The sequence below is a fragment of the Caretta caretta genome, chromosome 2 (genome assembly GCF_965140235.1).
Source record: "Caretta caretta isolate rCarCar2 chromosome 2, rCarCar1.hap1, whole genome shotgun sequence".
Taxonomy (NCBI): Eukaryota; Metazoa; Chordata; order Testudines; family Cheloniidae; genus Caretta; species Caretta caretta.
The window spans coordinates 131,537,914-131,554,901 of NC_134207.1; the positions used below are offsets into that span (position 1 = coordinate 131,537,914).

The window sequence follows — 16,988 nt, forward strand, 5'->3', positions numbered from 1 at the left end:
ATCATAGCAACATTACATTTACGCACTATTTTTGAAAGTAAGGGAGATTGTCTTAGCCCTGGTATACACTATGGGGTTAGGTCGAATTTAGCTGTGTTAGGTTGATTTTAAAATGAATGCGTCTATACAACCAACCCCATTCCATCAACCTACAGGCCTCTTAAAATCGACCTCTGAACTCCTCCCAGGCAAGGGGAGTAGCGCTAAAATCGACCTCGCTAGGTCAAAATTGGGGTAGTGCAGACACAATTTGATGGTATTGGCCTCCGGGAGCTACCCCAGAGTACTCCAATGTGACCACTCTGGGCAGCACTTTGAACTCTGATGCATTAGCCAGGTACACAGTAAAAGCCCAGGGAAATTTTGAATTTCATTTCCTGTTTGGTCAGTGTGGCGAGCTCAGCAGCACAGGTGACCAGGCAGTCCCCCCAGAATCGCAAACAAGCTCCAGCATGGACCAAAAGGGAGACACTGGATCTGATTGCTGTATGTGGAGAAGAATCTGTGCAGGCAGAACTCCGATAAAAAAGAAGAAATGCTAATATATATATATATATATATGCCAAAATCGCACAGGGAATGGTGGACAGAGGCTACAACAGGGACACACAGCAGTGTCGAGTGAAAGTTAAGGAGCTCAGGCAAGCCTACCAAGAGACAAAGGAGGCAAATGGTCACTCCAGGTCAGAGCCCCATACATGCCACTTCTGTGATCAGCTGCATGGCATTCTAGGAGGGGACCCTACAAGTACCCCACCACTGTCTGCAAAGGGAGGAGTCTCATGCACCAGGGAGGAGGATTTTGTGGATGAGGAATGAGGAGAAGGAGAATGCACAGCAGGCAAGAGGATAATCTGTTCTCCCTGGCAGCCAGGGCCTTTTCTTCACCCTGGAGCCAATACCCTCCCAAGGCGGGATCCCGGACCCTGAAGCCAGAGAAGGCAGCTCTGGTGAGTGTACATTTGTAACTACAGTACAGGGTTTAAAAACAATAGTGTTTAATGTTTGATTGCCCTGAAGAATTGGGTGCATTCACGGCCAGTACAGCTACTGGAAAAGTCTATTAACGTGTCTGGGGATGGAGCGGGAATCCTTGAAGCTCTCCTGGACATCTGCATGAAGCTCTCCTGGAGGTACTCTGAAAGCCTTTGCAGAAGGTTTCTGGGGAGGGCTGCCTTATTTAATTCTCCATAGTAGGACACTTTACCACACCAAGCCCGTAGCCTGGAATCATTGCAGCACAAAGCATGGCAGTGAATGGTCCTGGGTTTTGGTCGCATTCAAGCAACATTTGGTCTTTATATTTCTGTGTTAGCCTCAGGAGAGTGATATCATTCATGGCCACCTGGTTGAAATAGGGGAATTTTTGTATGGGAACAGTAAAAGGACCCCGTTCATGCTGGATTGTTTGTGCTTGGCTAAAAGGGATCATCCTGGAGAATAGCCACACGGCAGAGGAAGAGGTGAAGGGATCATGCCAGAGAATAGCCATGCAGTGGGGTGGGGAGAGGTGTGTGCTGCACATCCACCCGAAAACTGCAGCTCCTCCTTTTAAATGTGAAACCCAGCCAGCATTGCTTGCTGTGGGAAAGGATGGCACTGCAGTTTGAAACCATTCCCACATGTTATGAAGGCAGAAGAAGCCAATCCCACATACCAAAAGGCTTACCTTGGCTGCCTGGAAACCAAATTCTGTTGCCCAGCTGTGTGTGATGTGTCACCATACTGGCAGGCGCTCAATATAAAAGGCAGAATGCGACCTTGTACCTAAAGCACATGTGCTGTCTGCTGTGAATTGCTTGATTCACTGTGGAAGAGTCTCCCTTTTGTTCTCAGAAATGTATCATCTTAAATTTTACTCTCCCTTTTTATCTACTCCCAAGTGCAAATGTTTCTATTCTTCCCCTATCACCTCTGTCCCTGAGGTTGTAACAGATTAGAAGGTGAAAAAAACTGCACTCACGATGACATGTTTTCTGAGCTCATGCAGTCCTCCCGCACTGATAGGGCACAGCTTAATGCATGGAGGCATTAAGTGGCAAAGGCCAGGAAAGCATTAAGTGAGCGTTAAGCATTAAGAGCAGAGGCAGGAGGTGATGCTGAGGCTAATGGGGGAGCAACCGGACATGATGAAGCATCTGTTGGAGCTGCAGAAAAGTCAACAAGAGCACAGACCCCGCTACATCCATTGTATAACCACCTGCCCTCCTCCCCAAGTTCCATATCCTCCTCATCCAGACACCCAAGAATGCAGGGGGCAGAAGGGCGGGAGGCTCCGGGCACTCAACCACTCCACTCTAGAGGATGGCCCAAGCAACAGAAGGCTGTCATTCAAAAAGTTTTGATTTGTAGTGTGGCTGGAATAAGCAATGTGGCCTTGTCCTTCCCTCCTCCTGAACCCCACACCACCCAGGTTACCTTGTCAGTTATCTCACTTTTAAAAAAAAAATAATTAAGACAGAAAGAAAGAAAGATTTCAAAACAACAGTTACTTTATTTCCTTTGCCAACTGTGATCGAAGGGGGGTAGGTGGTTGGCTTACAGGGAATTAAAATCAACAAAGGGGGCAGGTTTGCAGCAAGGAGAAAAACATATAGCTGTCACACCGTAGCCTGACAGTCATGAAACTGGTTTTCAAAGCCTCTCTGATGTGCAGTACACCTAGCTGTGCTTTTCTAATCACGCTGGTGTCTGGCTGCTCAAAATCGGCCACCAGGCGATTTGCCTCAACCTCCCACCCTGCCATAAATATCTCCCCCTTACTCTCTCAGATATTATGGAACACACAGCAAGCAGCCATAACAATGGGAATGTTGGTTGTACTGAGGTCTAACCTAGTCAGCAAACAGCACCAGTGAGCTTTTAAACATCCAAAGGCATATTCTTCCACCATTCTGCACTTGCTCAGTCTATAGTTAATTGCTCCTTACTACTGTCCAGGATGCCTGTGTACAGCTTCATGAGCCATGGGAGCAAGGGGTAGGCTGGGTCCCCAAGGATAACTATTGGCATTTCAACATCCCCAAAGGTAATTTTCAGGTCTGAGAAGTAAGTCCCTTCTTGCAACTGTTCGAACAGCCCTGAGTTCCTAAAGATGCAAACATCATGAACCTTTCCCGGCCATCCCATGTTGATGTTGGTGAAAGGTCCCTTGTGAAACACCAGTGCTTGCAGCACCATTGAGAATTACCCCTTTCAGTTTATAAACTGGTTGGCAAGGTGGTCCGGTGCCAAGATAGGGATGTGCTCCATCTATTGCCCCACCACAGTTAGGGAACCCCATTGCAGAAAAGCCATCCAGTATGACCTGCACATTTCACAGAGTCACTACCCTTGATAGCAGAAGGTCAGTGATTGCATTGGCTACTTGGATCACAGCAGTCCCCACAGTAGACTTGCCCACTCCAAATTGATTCCTGACTGACCGGTAGCAGGCATTGCAAGCTTCCACAGGGCGATTGCCACTCGCTTCTCAAGTGTCAGGGCAGCTCTCATCTTGGTATTTCTTCACGTTAGGGCAGAAATCAACTCACAAAGTTCAAGGAAAGTGGCCTTATGCATGCAAAAGTTTTGCAGCCACTGTGAATCATCCCATACCTGCAACACTATGCGGTCCCCACAGTTTGTGCTTGTTTGCCAGGCCCAGAATCAGCATTCCACTGTATCAACCAGCCCCACTGCCACCATGCTGTCCCAATTGCCACAAACCGTGCTTTCAGGAACATCTGTGCCCATGTCCTCATCACAATTGTCCTCATGCTGGCATCTTAGCCCGGTTCTGCACATACTGCTGGATAATGTGCGAGGTGTTTACACTGCTCACAACAGCAGCGGTGAGCTGAGCGGGCTCCATGCTTACCATGGTATGGCGTCTGCACAGGTAACCCAGGAATCATAGAATCATAGAATCATAGAATATCAGGGTTGGAAGGGACCCCAGAAGGTCATCTAGTCCAACCCCTGCTCGAAGCAGGACCAATTCCCAGTTAAATCATCCCAGCCAGGGCTTTGTCAAGCCTGACCTTAAAAACCTCTAAGGAAGGAGATTTTACCACCTCCCTAGGTAACGCATTCCAGCGTTTCACCACCCTCATAGTGAAAAAGTTTTTCCTAATATCCAATCTAAACCTCCCCCACTGCAACTTGAGACCATTACTCCTCGTTCTGTCATCTGCTACCATTGAGAACAGTCTAGAGCCATCCTAGGAAAAAAGGTGTGAAACGATTGTCTGCCATTGCTTTCATGGAGGGAGGGAGGGCCTGACGACATGTACCCAGAACCACCCATGACAATGTTTTTGCCCCATTAGGCATTGGGATCTCAACCCAGAATTCCAATTGGTGGTGGATACTGTGGGAACTATGGGATAGCTACTCACAGTGTGACACTCCGGAAGTCGACGCCAGCCTTCGTACTGTGGAAGCACTCCGTCAAGTTAATGCACTTAATGCACTTAGAGCATTTTATGTGGGGACACACAATCGACTATATAAAAACAATTTCTAAAAAAACAACTTCTATAAATTCGACCTAATTCCATAGTGTAGACATATCCTGAAACCCTTAAGATATAGGAGCTCTACAAGGAAGAGTAATGTGAATCTTTTTTTTTATTATTTTAGAAAAACCTCTAACTGACTGAAATTGCTACTTTAACACCATCACATCAGTTTCCCTAAGGAAAGGCACTGAATTGCTAAGTACTCACTTCTTAGCCCGAGGCATCATGAAAATCTTAACACATCAGTTTATAATGATTTTTTGACTGAACACAAGGCAAAGAAAAATCAACAGCACAATCTTGCAACAGCAACATTTAAGAATGATTTGGAAATTTAATAATGGCAAATCAAATTAACAGCGTAAAGAGGGTAGAGGTGCTAAAATGTCTTTATTGTCTAGTCCACAATTACTACTCTGCGGGGTCTCCACCAGTTTCACTACAGAATGAGTGACTATGCTTTAGTAGTAGTTATAAAATATGATCTTTCTAAACCATAGCATTGGCTTTTTTATTTTTAACTCCCTACTTCAAAGGGGACATCAGATCTTCCCTGCTTTTTATTTCCTTTTTAGCACCTCTTAACAAGGTTTTACAATGGAAAAAAAATGTACAATAGAGTCATAGCAGGCTTTTAGACTCACCGTTTTCTTTTTAAGAGCAATTCAATTATCCATATATTCCTTTCGCCCTATCTTTTTATTTCCTTTTATCACAGTCAAAAATGTTTCAGTTTAAAGAATGAAAGATACAAGTCTCCTTTGATGCTTTTTTTCCATATGCTTTTTGAATATTGGATTGGGTTAAGTGAAAAAGCTCATTAAAAATGTTAATGTATGGTCAAAAAGAACCTCTATTATGATCGTTAAAAAGACTTCACTTGCAAGGGTAACTTAACCATGCAAAGGAGAGTATCAATTATTGGGATTCCCTCTCAGACCTCTTTCCACTCAGCTTCCCAAGAGCTCAGTTCAACTTCAGATTTTGTCATTTGTTTATCCTTTATTTGGCATACAGCCAGTGATGAGCTGCCAAAATCTTAACAACTGGTTTCCTCCTCATCCCACGAGGGGGTCGTTGCCCACCCCCGCCCCCCGGGACTCCTGCCCCATCCAACCTCCCGTGTTCCTTGACGCCCCCCCCAGGACCCTTGCCCCATCCACCCCTCTCCCCTGTCCTCTGACTGCCCCCAGAACCGGGCAGAAGGGTCTCGTGGGCCACTGTAGTGGGTGCCCACCCCGCCCCTAAGAGCCAGAGGGACCTGCAGGAGGGCGAGGTGGGGAGTCCCGGAGGTGCTTACCTGGGGCAGCTTCCAGGGAGCATCCAGCAGGTCCCTCTCACTCCTAGGGGTGGAGTAGCGTAGCTGGGGGAGGGGAGTAGGGGCCGCTCCCCCCACTGATCACATCAAAAGTGGCACCTTAGGCGCCGACTCTGTGGTGCTCTGGGGCTGGAATACCCATGGGGAAAATTTGGTGGGTGCTCTGCACCCACCAACAGCTCCCTGCCCCACGCCCGGCCCCAGCTCACCTCACCTCGTCCTCCTCCCCTGAACGCGCTGCCCTGCTCTGCTTTTCCTCCCCGCCTCCCGCCGCTTCCTGCGAATCAGCTGTTCAGCAGGAAGCCTGGGAGGGCTAAGAAGCAGGCGGTGGCTTCACACTCAGGCTGAGGGTGGCGGCAGTGAGCTGGGGTGAGGAGTGGTTCCCCTGCGCCCCCCCTCCCTCCCGGGCACGGGCAGCCCTCCTCACATCCCCCCTGCCCCAGCTCACCTCTGCTTCCCTGGGCCTGAGTGTGAAGCCACCACCTGCTTCTCAGCCCGCCCTGGCTTCCCACGTGAACAGCTGATTCGCAGGGAGCCTGTGTGTGTGTGTGTGTGTGTGTGGGGTGGGTGGAGAAGCAGAGCATTGCGGCGCGTTCAGGGGTGGAGGCGGAGCGGAGGTGAGCTGAGGCCGGGCACGGGGTGGGGAGCTGCCGGTGGGTGCTCTGCACCCACCAAATTTTCCCCTTGGGTGCTCCAGGGCTGGAGCACCCATGGAGTCGGCACCTAAGGTGCCACTTTTAGCTGGTTAAATTTAGAAGCCCTTTTAGAAACGGTTGTCCCTCACGGAACAACCGGTTCTAAAAGGGCTTCTAAATTTATCAACCGGTTCTAGCAAACCGATGGGAACCGGCTCCAGCTCACCACTGCATACAGCAAATCTACACAGAGTTGAGCATAGGGGGTGGGTAAAGGGCATGTACACAACCAAACTTAGAGAAAACCTTTCCCTTTCTACATATTTACCCATTACATTGCATCACACATCTGGGGATTGGCATGGGTATTTTGTAGAAAACAATTCCTGTGCTGCATGCTCTTTCCATAGATAATCTGACTGCTAATTTATCTTACATTGATCTTTGTTTACTAACACCCGGATGTTCCTGGTAATTTTAGCTAGCCATCCTGACTCCAGCATACTGCTTGTCATGACAATTTACCCTTCAATTCACTGTCCCAATCATGCCTAGTAAAAAATGAGGCAAATTACTTGTGTCAAACCAGGCCTACATCAAGGAGCCATTACTTCTTCAGTAATGGTGGTGTGACATTAAAATATGCAAAGAGATCAAAAAATAGGCCAACATGCCTTGTGCAATGGCTATGTAAGGGCTTAATCTGGAAAGGTGCTAAACAACAAATGCCATTGACATCTAGTCTTTGATCTACTTCCCCAGCACCCCCATAAGATACCCTAGAGGGTGTTCGGGAGCAATAATTTGCTGCTGACATGGAACAGCAACAAATGAATAACCCCTTGGAAAAGGAAAAAAATATGATCTCATTATATAGGGCTTCTGGCAAAGCCACAATATAGCCCTAAAATAGCTTGGCTACAAAATTTTTAAAAAAATAAAGGAAGAGAGAAATGAATAGGTATAGGAAAGAGGTGGGACAGCAAAATTTTGCAAATTGGATTTGAAAAGTGATCGAGAGTTGATAAGCCATAGAAAGAAAAGGAGCAAAAGAGTAAACGGCTCTCACAGTATTGTGTTGGTATCATATAAATATTAATTGTGTAGGATTTTTATCAGATGCATTTTAGCTCCAGCATGGGTTGTTGTTTTGCACAACTGCTAGATTGGGGCTTGGAAGATTTGGGTTCAGTTCCTGGTTCTGCCACAGACTCCAGCTGGGATCTTGAGCAAGTTAATTGTGGTCTGATTCAAAGGTCACTAAAGTCAAGCCTATTTTTGTTAATCTTTGGATCAGGTTTTTAATCTCTGTGCATCCCAGTTTCCCATTTTTATCCCATGTATGTTGTTTCTCTTTCTCCCTCCCTTTTCTAGATGCTTGTTTCTTTAGACTGAAAGCTCTTCAGGGCAGAGACTGTGTAAGGGCTCATTATCTGTTTGAGTCAGGCAACAGTGTCATATAACTAAAATAAGAAATATACATTTTAATTGGTTATAACTTTTGCCACTAATGCTTTGGTAAAATTTGGAAGTAGATCAGGCACGATATTAATGTTCACAGCAGTGGAGAACTATGCAAAGAAAGAAATAAAAAGGGCAAAGAAGCTGGTTATATTTTGTGCAGATTATACACATTATACCTGAAGCAGTTTTGACAATTTTGCTCCAGAAATGGATTAATTCAAAATAGAGCTGGTTGAAAAATGGAAAATCTATTCCATGAAAAAATTCAAGATTTCAATATTTTATTTCTCATTTTATGGAAAAAAATGGTTTTGTCTTTTTCAAATTTGTGATTTTTTTTTTTGAAAATTTTGAATTTTCATTTCTTCCTGGTTTTCCACTCAGTGTAAACTAAAGTGGCTAATGTCCATTTCCTCACATACCCACCATCCCCATTTTCTTTCCATTGGACTATACCTTTGAAAATTTCTGCAGTTTGGAAGGAGTTAGACTGGCAAAAGTAATGCTGCCACAATAGCTTCTGAAAACTTTTCAAAAATTACAAAGTGGCAATGTTATGGAGTTTCATTTTTATCTTTGGCCACTCCAAAACTTTTCAAAAGTTGAGGAAGTTTAAAGAAATTGAAAGGGGGAGGGGAGTGAAAATAAACCCCTTGTCATTATTCATACCTTTGCATTACAAATTATAAGGGAAAAAACAAATCTGATATATTTTTTAAAGTAGGTTTTCAAAAATAAAACAAAAACTTCAATTGAAAATGTTAGTTCTAGTTTGTTGAGAAGTTTCCAAGAGAAAATTTAAAAATATTTTAAGGCACAATCAATGGTCATTTGGCACCTGCTGAGCCTGTTGAAGTCCCATGGTTCATGCAGCCTTACACCAGTAACAAGGGGGTATGGGAGGTCTCCAAGGATCACTATGGGCATTTGCACATCCCCCGTTGGAATCTTTTTGTCTGGAAAGAAAGTCCCAGTGTGCAGATTTCTATACAGTCCAGTGTTCCGAAAGATGCATCTTCACCATCATGCACCTTCCCTGACCAGCCCACATGGATGTCAGTGAAACAGCCCTGGTGATCCACAGCACCTGCAAAATCATGGAGAAGTATCCCTTATGGTTGATGTATTCCATCTCAAAATGGTCAGGGGACAAAATTGGGATACGAATTCCATCTACCACCCCACCTCAATTAGGGAATCCCAGTGCCTCAAAGCCATCAAATATTTCCTGGATATTACTGAGATTAACAATCCTTTGTATCAGGAAGCGATTAATGGCCTTGCACACTTGTACCACCGCAGCACCCAAGGTGGAGTTTCCAACTCCAAACTGATTCACGACTGACCAGTAGCAGTCTGGAGTTGCCAGCTTCCATACAGCGATCACCACTCACTTTTCCACGGAGAGGGCAGCTTTCAGTCTGGTGTCCTTGCGCCGCAGTGCAGGGGTGAACTCCGCACACAGTTCCAGGAAGGTGCATCCAAAAGTTCTGCAGCTACTGCTCATCATCCCACCACTAAGTGCTGGCTTCCTAAGCCCATACTGACAGTCCACTGTGGCGAGCTGATTCATGAATTCCAGCAGCAATCTTGAATTATTTGTTCCCATGACAGACAGCAGGGCAGGCATCGCTGATTCACTCAGTTTCACAGCTCATGAAATACTGCAGGACCAGTCATGTTGTGTTCATAACACTTGTCAGCAGAATGGTCAGCAGTTCAGGATCCAACCTGTCAGGCAGAGATGGTGGGAGCACAGTTTACAAGGGCTGTTGAAAAACAGCACAAAATGAATTAGGAACCCCATGGAATGATGGAATGGAATTAACTGCATCACGGGACAGAGAGCACATCCCCATGATACATTTTGATCCATTCCCAGAGCTCCCAGCAGCAGAGGATGAAATATGGTGATGAGTTGCACAGTGGGATGGCTACTCACGATGCAATGCTCTGTCTGTTGATGCAAGAGCAATGACTGCGGATGGACTCAGTCAACACAAGGAGTGTTGTCTGGATGTGCTGCATTGATGTTATTAAAGCAATTTATGATCATCAACAAAACTTAAGTCTTCTTAACTCTGTAGTCTAGACATGGACTTAGATTTCCATATGTGCTTAGATATCCATGTACCAATAGCCATTAGGGTCACTGAGATTAGACTATTAAAATAGATTATTGGAATTTCTTTCCAAGGAGACATGAACAACGTCAAAATGAAAAATAAGCAATAAGCATATGGATGCAAAACAACTGGCTCAGTCTAGTACAACTAAAATATAATTTATACTACTAGAGAGAGCACACTCATGGAGATACATGGGACATTGTTTTCCCATTCTACAAGTCACTTTTTCCTTGGATATGTCATCCTAGAGTCCTGCTGAACTCTTTACTACTCCTAGAAATGTAAGCAAATACTGGCAAGAAATGTCTTCTTTTGTCAAACTTCCTTTCCCACTTTGAACTCTAGGGTACAGATGTGGGGACCTGCATGAAAGACCCCCTAAGCTTATTCTTACCAGCTTAGGTTAAACGCTACCACCACCAAATTGTCTAACAATAATAACAGGGGAAGTGCCTACTTGGAAACGTTTCCCCTCAAAATATCCCCCCAAGAACTACACCCCCTTTCCTGGGGAAGGCTTGATAAAAATCCTCACCAATTTGCATAGGTGAACACAGACCCAAACCCTTGGATCTTAAGGACAAGTAAAAAGCAATCAGGTTCTTAAAAGAAGAATTTTAATTGAAGAAAAAAGTAAAAGAATCACCTCTGTAAAAATCAGGATGGAAAATATCTTACAGGGTAATCAGATTCAAAACAGAGAATCCCTCTAGGCAAAACATTAAGTTACAAAAAGACACAAAAACCGGAATATCCATTCCATTCAGCACAGCTTATTTTATCAACCATTTAAACAAAACAGAATCTAACACGTATCTAACTAGATTGCTTATTAACCCTTTACAGGAGTTCTGACCTGCATTCCTGCTCTGGTCCCGGCAAAAGCAACACACAGACAGAAAGAACCTTTGTTTCTCCCTCCCCCCAGCTTTGAAAGTATCTTATCTCCTCATTGGTCATTTTGGTCAGGTGCCAGTGAGGTTATCTTTAGCTTCTTAAAGGGTTTTTTTCCCACACACCCCGCAAATTCATAAAGTAATGGGATCAAAATTAGCTGTTACCACTCAAGAAAGAGATCTTGGAGTCATCATGGATAGTTCTCTGAAAACTTCAGTTCAATGCACAGAAGAAGTAAAAAAAGGCTAACAGAATATAGGAAACTATTGTGAAAGGGACAGAAAAGAACATAACACCAGGTGAAAGGACAGAAAATAATATAACACCACTATATAAATCCATGGTGCATCAACACTTGAATACTTTGTGCAGTTCTGATTACCTCATCTCAAAAATGATATAGTGGAACTGGAAAAGGTCCAGAGAAGAACAACAAAGATGATAAAGGATATGGAACAGCTTCCATATGACCAGAGAGAAAAAATATTAGAGTTGTTCATCTTAGAAAACAGATGATTATAGGAGGATGTGAGAGAGGTCTATAGAATCATGAATGGTATGGAAAAAAAGGAATAGAGAAGTGTTATTTATTCTTTCCCACAATACAAAAAAAGAGGTCACCTGCTGAAATTAATAGGCAGCAGGTTTAATACAAACAGGAGGAAATACTTTTTTTCACACAATGCACAATTAACCCATGGAACTCATTGCCACGGGATGTTGTGATGGCCAAAAGTATAACTGGATTTAAAAAAAAAAAAAAAAACTAGGTAAGTTTACAGAGGATAGACCCATCAATCTCTATTAGCCAAAATGGTCAGGGATGCAACTCCCTGATTGGGGCAACTGTAAACCCATGACTTCCAGAAGCCAGGAGGGGAAGATAGGGGTGGATCTCTCCAAAACTGCCCTGTTCTGCACACTCCACCTGAAGCTGTGGTACTGGCCACTGTCACAGACAGGATACTGGGCTAGATGGATGATTAGTCTGTCCCAATATGGCATATTCTTATGAAAACACTGATTTGCACTAAGAAGGGAAAAACACACACATACTCAAGCACAGCTAATGTCATATTTATTGCAAAGAGCATCCTCACAAAGAGCATCAATAACATGGCAATATGATTTGCATCATATCATATAAATGTGTTAATTGTGTTGCATGTGCAATGCTAAAGTCATTTCCAAATATGTAAATATGAAAAACAAGCCTAATTTTACTCTCAGTACAGATGACATATTGCACAATGCTTTACTTATTGTTTATGTTTCATAGAACAACAAGCCAATTTTTAATCTTTTACTGGATGTGTAATCATGGAGTATAACAATTTATATGCAGACGTATGAATGCTGTTTTATTTTATCTCTATGGTGCATGGGCATAGAGAATGAATCTGTAATTCAGTTTCATTCTGGTCAGAAATTATGTGACAGCTCACTCACTGATTTTTCCACCCCCAACTCCAACCCTGCAATTGTTCATGGTACCTTGTGCTGTTCCTGTAGGATGGCCATAGTTCTATGAATTGGAGCAGGGTATAAAGATGGGCATGGAGAGTGGAGAGAGATGGTTTTAGTAATAATGCAATGATAAAAGGAAAAATCAAAATGACAATTCAAGTGATTAAGGTCTTAGAGTGCTTCACAAATATTAATTAAATAAACCCACAGCACCCCAGTGAATGTCATTATTTTGCAAATGAATAAACAGAGGCATGTAACAATCATTGTCCAAGGTCACACACTATTCCAGTTTCAGAAGCAGGAATAGGAAGCTTGTAGTGTTGAATAACTCTGCTTACACAAGTCAGTGTAAGTCAAGTCAAGTGTTTAATACACGCCTAAATCCTGATCTCGTTACAGTGATGCATGTCTGGAGTAACACCACTGACATCAGGGGAATTATTTCTGACTTGGTGTGATTAAGAGAAGAATCTGACCTTACTTGGTGAAAGTAGTATGCAATCAAGGAGCAAATCCCTGAGTTTGAACTGTTTCTGATCAGCCATTTTGTACCTTCCAAACTGCATGTATTTTAGACTGACCACTGTTCAAAAGGATGCAAAATTTGAGTCCACTAGGGGTGAGAGAGAAATTTCCTTGTGGCTATCTTTTAATTGTCAGAGGTCTCCCCAGTCCTTTTTCTACACATTTATTCCCCACTGTATTGCAGCACTGGTGAGCAAAGGAGCCCAAGAGTCAGCAGCATGGACAGCCTGAAATCAGAGCTAAATTTATGGGAAAAGAAAATAATTCAATTTTAACAGATCAACAGAGATTATGCACAGTACAATAAATAACATTGTAATTACTGCTTATGAGGCAGTAAGATAATAAATCACAAATAAGCCTGTGATAGAAACTCATTATTAGGGATTTGAATTTTCATGCATAAAACCTGGTGTGTGTCTCATTTCGATCTTTCAAGAGTGCATGCAGGAATGTGCTGAATACATAGAGTGAAACCTATTTTAAAGTGACACACACAAATCTGTTCTCTAAAAGAAGGTGGTGCAGAACTGAACAGAATCCAGGTGTGTGTATTTGGGGTGATCTCTTCAAAGAGAATCTTGCCAAGTCAGGGTACTCTCTTATACAGCTTTCTCTGTGTAAAAAACAGGTCTGTTGCACACAATCACTTGTTATTCCAAGTTAGAAAACTGAGAAGTCATATGAAATAGAGAGTTCAGGCAAAACTGTGCATCGTAATAAAACATACTTCATTTTTCAAATAAAAAGCTGACATCAATTCAGCTAGAAGAACCCATATCAGAGGTATAATATGGATTTTGAAAGTGAGAAAAAATCCTGTGTTGATTCCTTCGCCTGTCTTAACTTTTATCTATTTAGTCCTTAATCCTGCATACAATTATGCACATGCTTAGCTTGACACCCAGAAATAGTCTAATTGATGTAATTGGGGCCTTAGAGCACAAACTTCTTAGGGCAATAACTTCTCTTGATATATCTGTAAAGTAGTAAGCATAATTTTAGGTGCTACATAAAAATAATTGTAATAATTGTACTACTAGATCCCCTTTCTAGAAGTGAGCTGTAGCTCACGAAAGCTTATGCTCAAAAATTTGTTAGTCTCTAAGGTGCCACACGTACCTTTTCTTTTTGCGGACACAGACTAACATGGCTGCTACTCTGAAACCTTTCTAGGGTTGATAATGTACCTCGTAGCAACTTGAAATTTATTGAATGGAAACTTGCATAAAATGTGAAAAGTAGGGTTTGTATCCCTTAAGAAAAGAGCCAGAAGAATGATTCAAGGTCTGGAAAATCTGATTTATAGTGATAGACTTAAGAAGCTCAATCCATTTAGTTTATGCAAGAGAAGATTAATAAGTGATTTGATCATGAGATTTCTGAAAGCAGACAATCTAGTACAAAAAGGCATAAGGAGATCCAGTGGTTGGATGCTGTCTAATGAATAGATTCTGTCTAGAAAGAAGGCACACATTTTTGACAGTGAGGTTAACTAACAATTGGAACAACTTGGTGGATTCTCCATCACTTGAAGTCATGAAATCAGACTGGATAACTTTCAAATGGAAGTTATGGACTTGAAGCCGAAATTACTGGATGAGATTCTATGGCAGTGGTGGGCAACCTGCGGCCCATGGGCCACACTTGGCTCATCACGGTATTCCACTGGTAGGTCTCCAGACAGTTTGTTTACATTGACCGTCTGCAGGCACGGCCGCCCGCAGCTCCCAGTGGCCACGGTTCGCTGTTCCTGGCCACTGGGAGCTGCGAGCGGCCGTGCCTGAGGACAGTCAATGTAAACAAACTGTCTCATGGCCCATCAGTGGATTACCCTGATGGGCCGCAGGCGGCCCACAGGTTGCCCACCACTGTTCTGTGGTCTTTGGTATGCAAGACATCAGACTAGATAAATCCTAATGGTCCCTTCTGATCTTAGCATCCATGAATCTATACAAAACTCAGGACAAATAAATAAATAGGCTGACTTAAGTCAATCAAAAGTAATTCTATTATTTCTTTTAGATTATTTGAAGTACAAGTAATATTTAAATTACAGAAAATAAAAGATACCTAAAAATCATCAGGCCTTAATATCTCAGACCCTATCAGGCAAAAATTATACCATAGCACTTATATTAATATATATTTTTTTCAATATGCCTTTAATTTCAAAGTAATATCTACTGTTTATTTATGTTCAGTCTGTGAGATATCAATAATTATCAGTACAATTTAAAATCTCATTTCTTGCAAACACTTTAGAATTCCTTTCAACAAACTGAGCCATTTACTGAACAACTAAACTGATCTTAATATTTACTCTGTATAGTATATTAATTCCTGTGCAGTCTGGTTATAGGTCAATTACTGCTACCACCAAAGGTGTGAATGACATGGGAACAGCTGATGAGAGTTTTCTGATTACATAACCAGTTTAGGATACCTGTAAAGGGGTGACAAAGAAAGGTTTCTCTAAATGTTGTTAATTCTTATGTTAGGGATTTTCAGTTAGGTCCCACTTAGGCAATAGAATCTGCAAGGGCAAAGTCTTCCACCTGCACATGGAGTCCAATTGTAGACAATGGAGCTCCATCCAGGCACAAGGCTCTGCCCATGTGGATCTGAACTGGAGCTTTAAAAAAGACTGGATTCAATATTTTAATGATTTTCCAGCTAGTTCCTTCAACGTTCTTGAGAATGAAGTTCAAGGGATGAGTTAAAAGGAGCTTTTATTCCTAGGTATCTAGACATTATGGACTCAATCTTGCAAATTGCTGAGCATTCTGACCCTGATCCAGCGAAACACCTGCTTAACTTTAAGCACATGAGTAGTCAAATTTATTTCAATGGGACAACTTACATGCTTAAGATAAGGAGGGCTCAGTACCTGTGTTACCTGGTGGAGGAGGCAAGCTTTCACATATAGGTTGTCAATTACCATTAATTTGACAGAGGAGTGCTTATGGGTAACAATGTCACTGATTATATGAACCAACAGGTAACTTTGGCTTAATAATGGTCTCAGAGATGGATCCTGGCAAGTAAATCTAAAATAGCCATATGATGCCAAAGTATTATGGGAAAATTCAATGTCAGGAGAATGTATCACAAAATAAAATGGTGAATATTTCCATGTGAAATTTAGTGCATAAATATTTACCGTTTACACACACCACTACCTTTGAGATTCACCTAACTTCAGGTACTATACAAAAGTTTCAAACACTTCTAATATTTACAGGATTCCCACTCTACCATTTCTAGTTATAAGTTGGTGAAAATGATGAATTTCTGTTCAATCTTAGTTATAGATAGTGAGGTGAAACACACTGCCATAATAATGTCTTCTAGTTATATAATGACAAAGCATTTGCAGTACTTATATGTTGTTGGGAATGTCAGAAGTATGGATCATGTACATTCAGTAAGTTTGGACAGGCTGGGATAATACTTGATGTGGATGTTACTCTGCTGACTTGTCCCTATGTAAACTTGCTCAATAATGCTTATAGCTGTTGTGTAGAGCACAGGTGATATTTTGAACATGGAATGTATCTAAGTTGGGGGATATTGTATAGAAAAAAGAAAGTTGTCAGTACAACAGATATACAGAATGTACTGACATAAAGCACTTAAGGAAAAACAGGAAAGTCCCTTAATTGAGTAAAAGGTACATGACCTGGTCAGCATGATCAATATGGAAAAAAAAAAAACAATTAGAAAAGAAATATAACATGAAAATAGCATGGACAGCAAAAGTTACTTAAACTGAAAATTGCACATGCATATTATGTGAGTTACATACAATATAATGCTTAATGTCAATGGTTGGAAAGTTATGGTTCTATAATTTGGAAAGGTATAAATATGCTAGAATGTAATGGAGTAGTTGGAGCATTATAGGAGAAATCTATCATGACCTGACTACACCCCAACAGAAAGTAACTGCTGTGTATCTGTTGTTATCCATCACGTTTATAGTAATTGTAAGTGCAAGTTATGGTTTTGATTCAAATAAAGGTTTGAATTAAGAAACCTGAGTATC

General features: G+C 42.2%; 1 long non-coding RNA gene across 1 annotated transcript in view; it reads right to left on the reverse strand.

The window, feature by feature from the left end:
- Positions 1–9,289: 9,289 nt before the first annotated feature.
- LOC142070823 (uncharacterized) overlaps positions 9,290–16,988 on the reverse strand; it is a 141,439-nt gene continuing 133,740 nt past the window's right edge. Inside the window, exon 3 of the long non-coding RNA XR_012666746.1 lies at positions 9,290–9,650. This is a non-coding gene — a long non-coding RNA (uncharacterized LOC142070823). The remainder of the gene's footprint in view (positions 9,651–16,988) is intronic.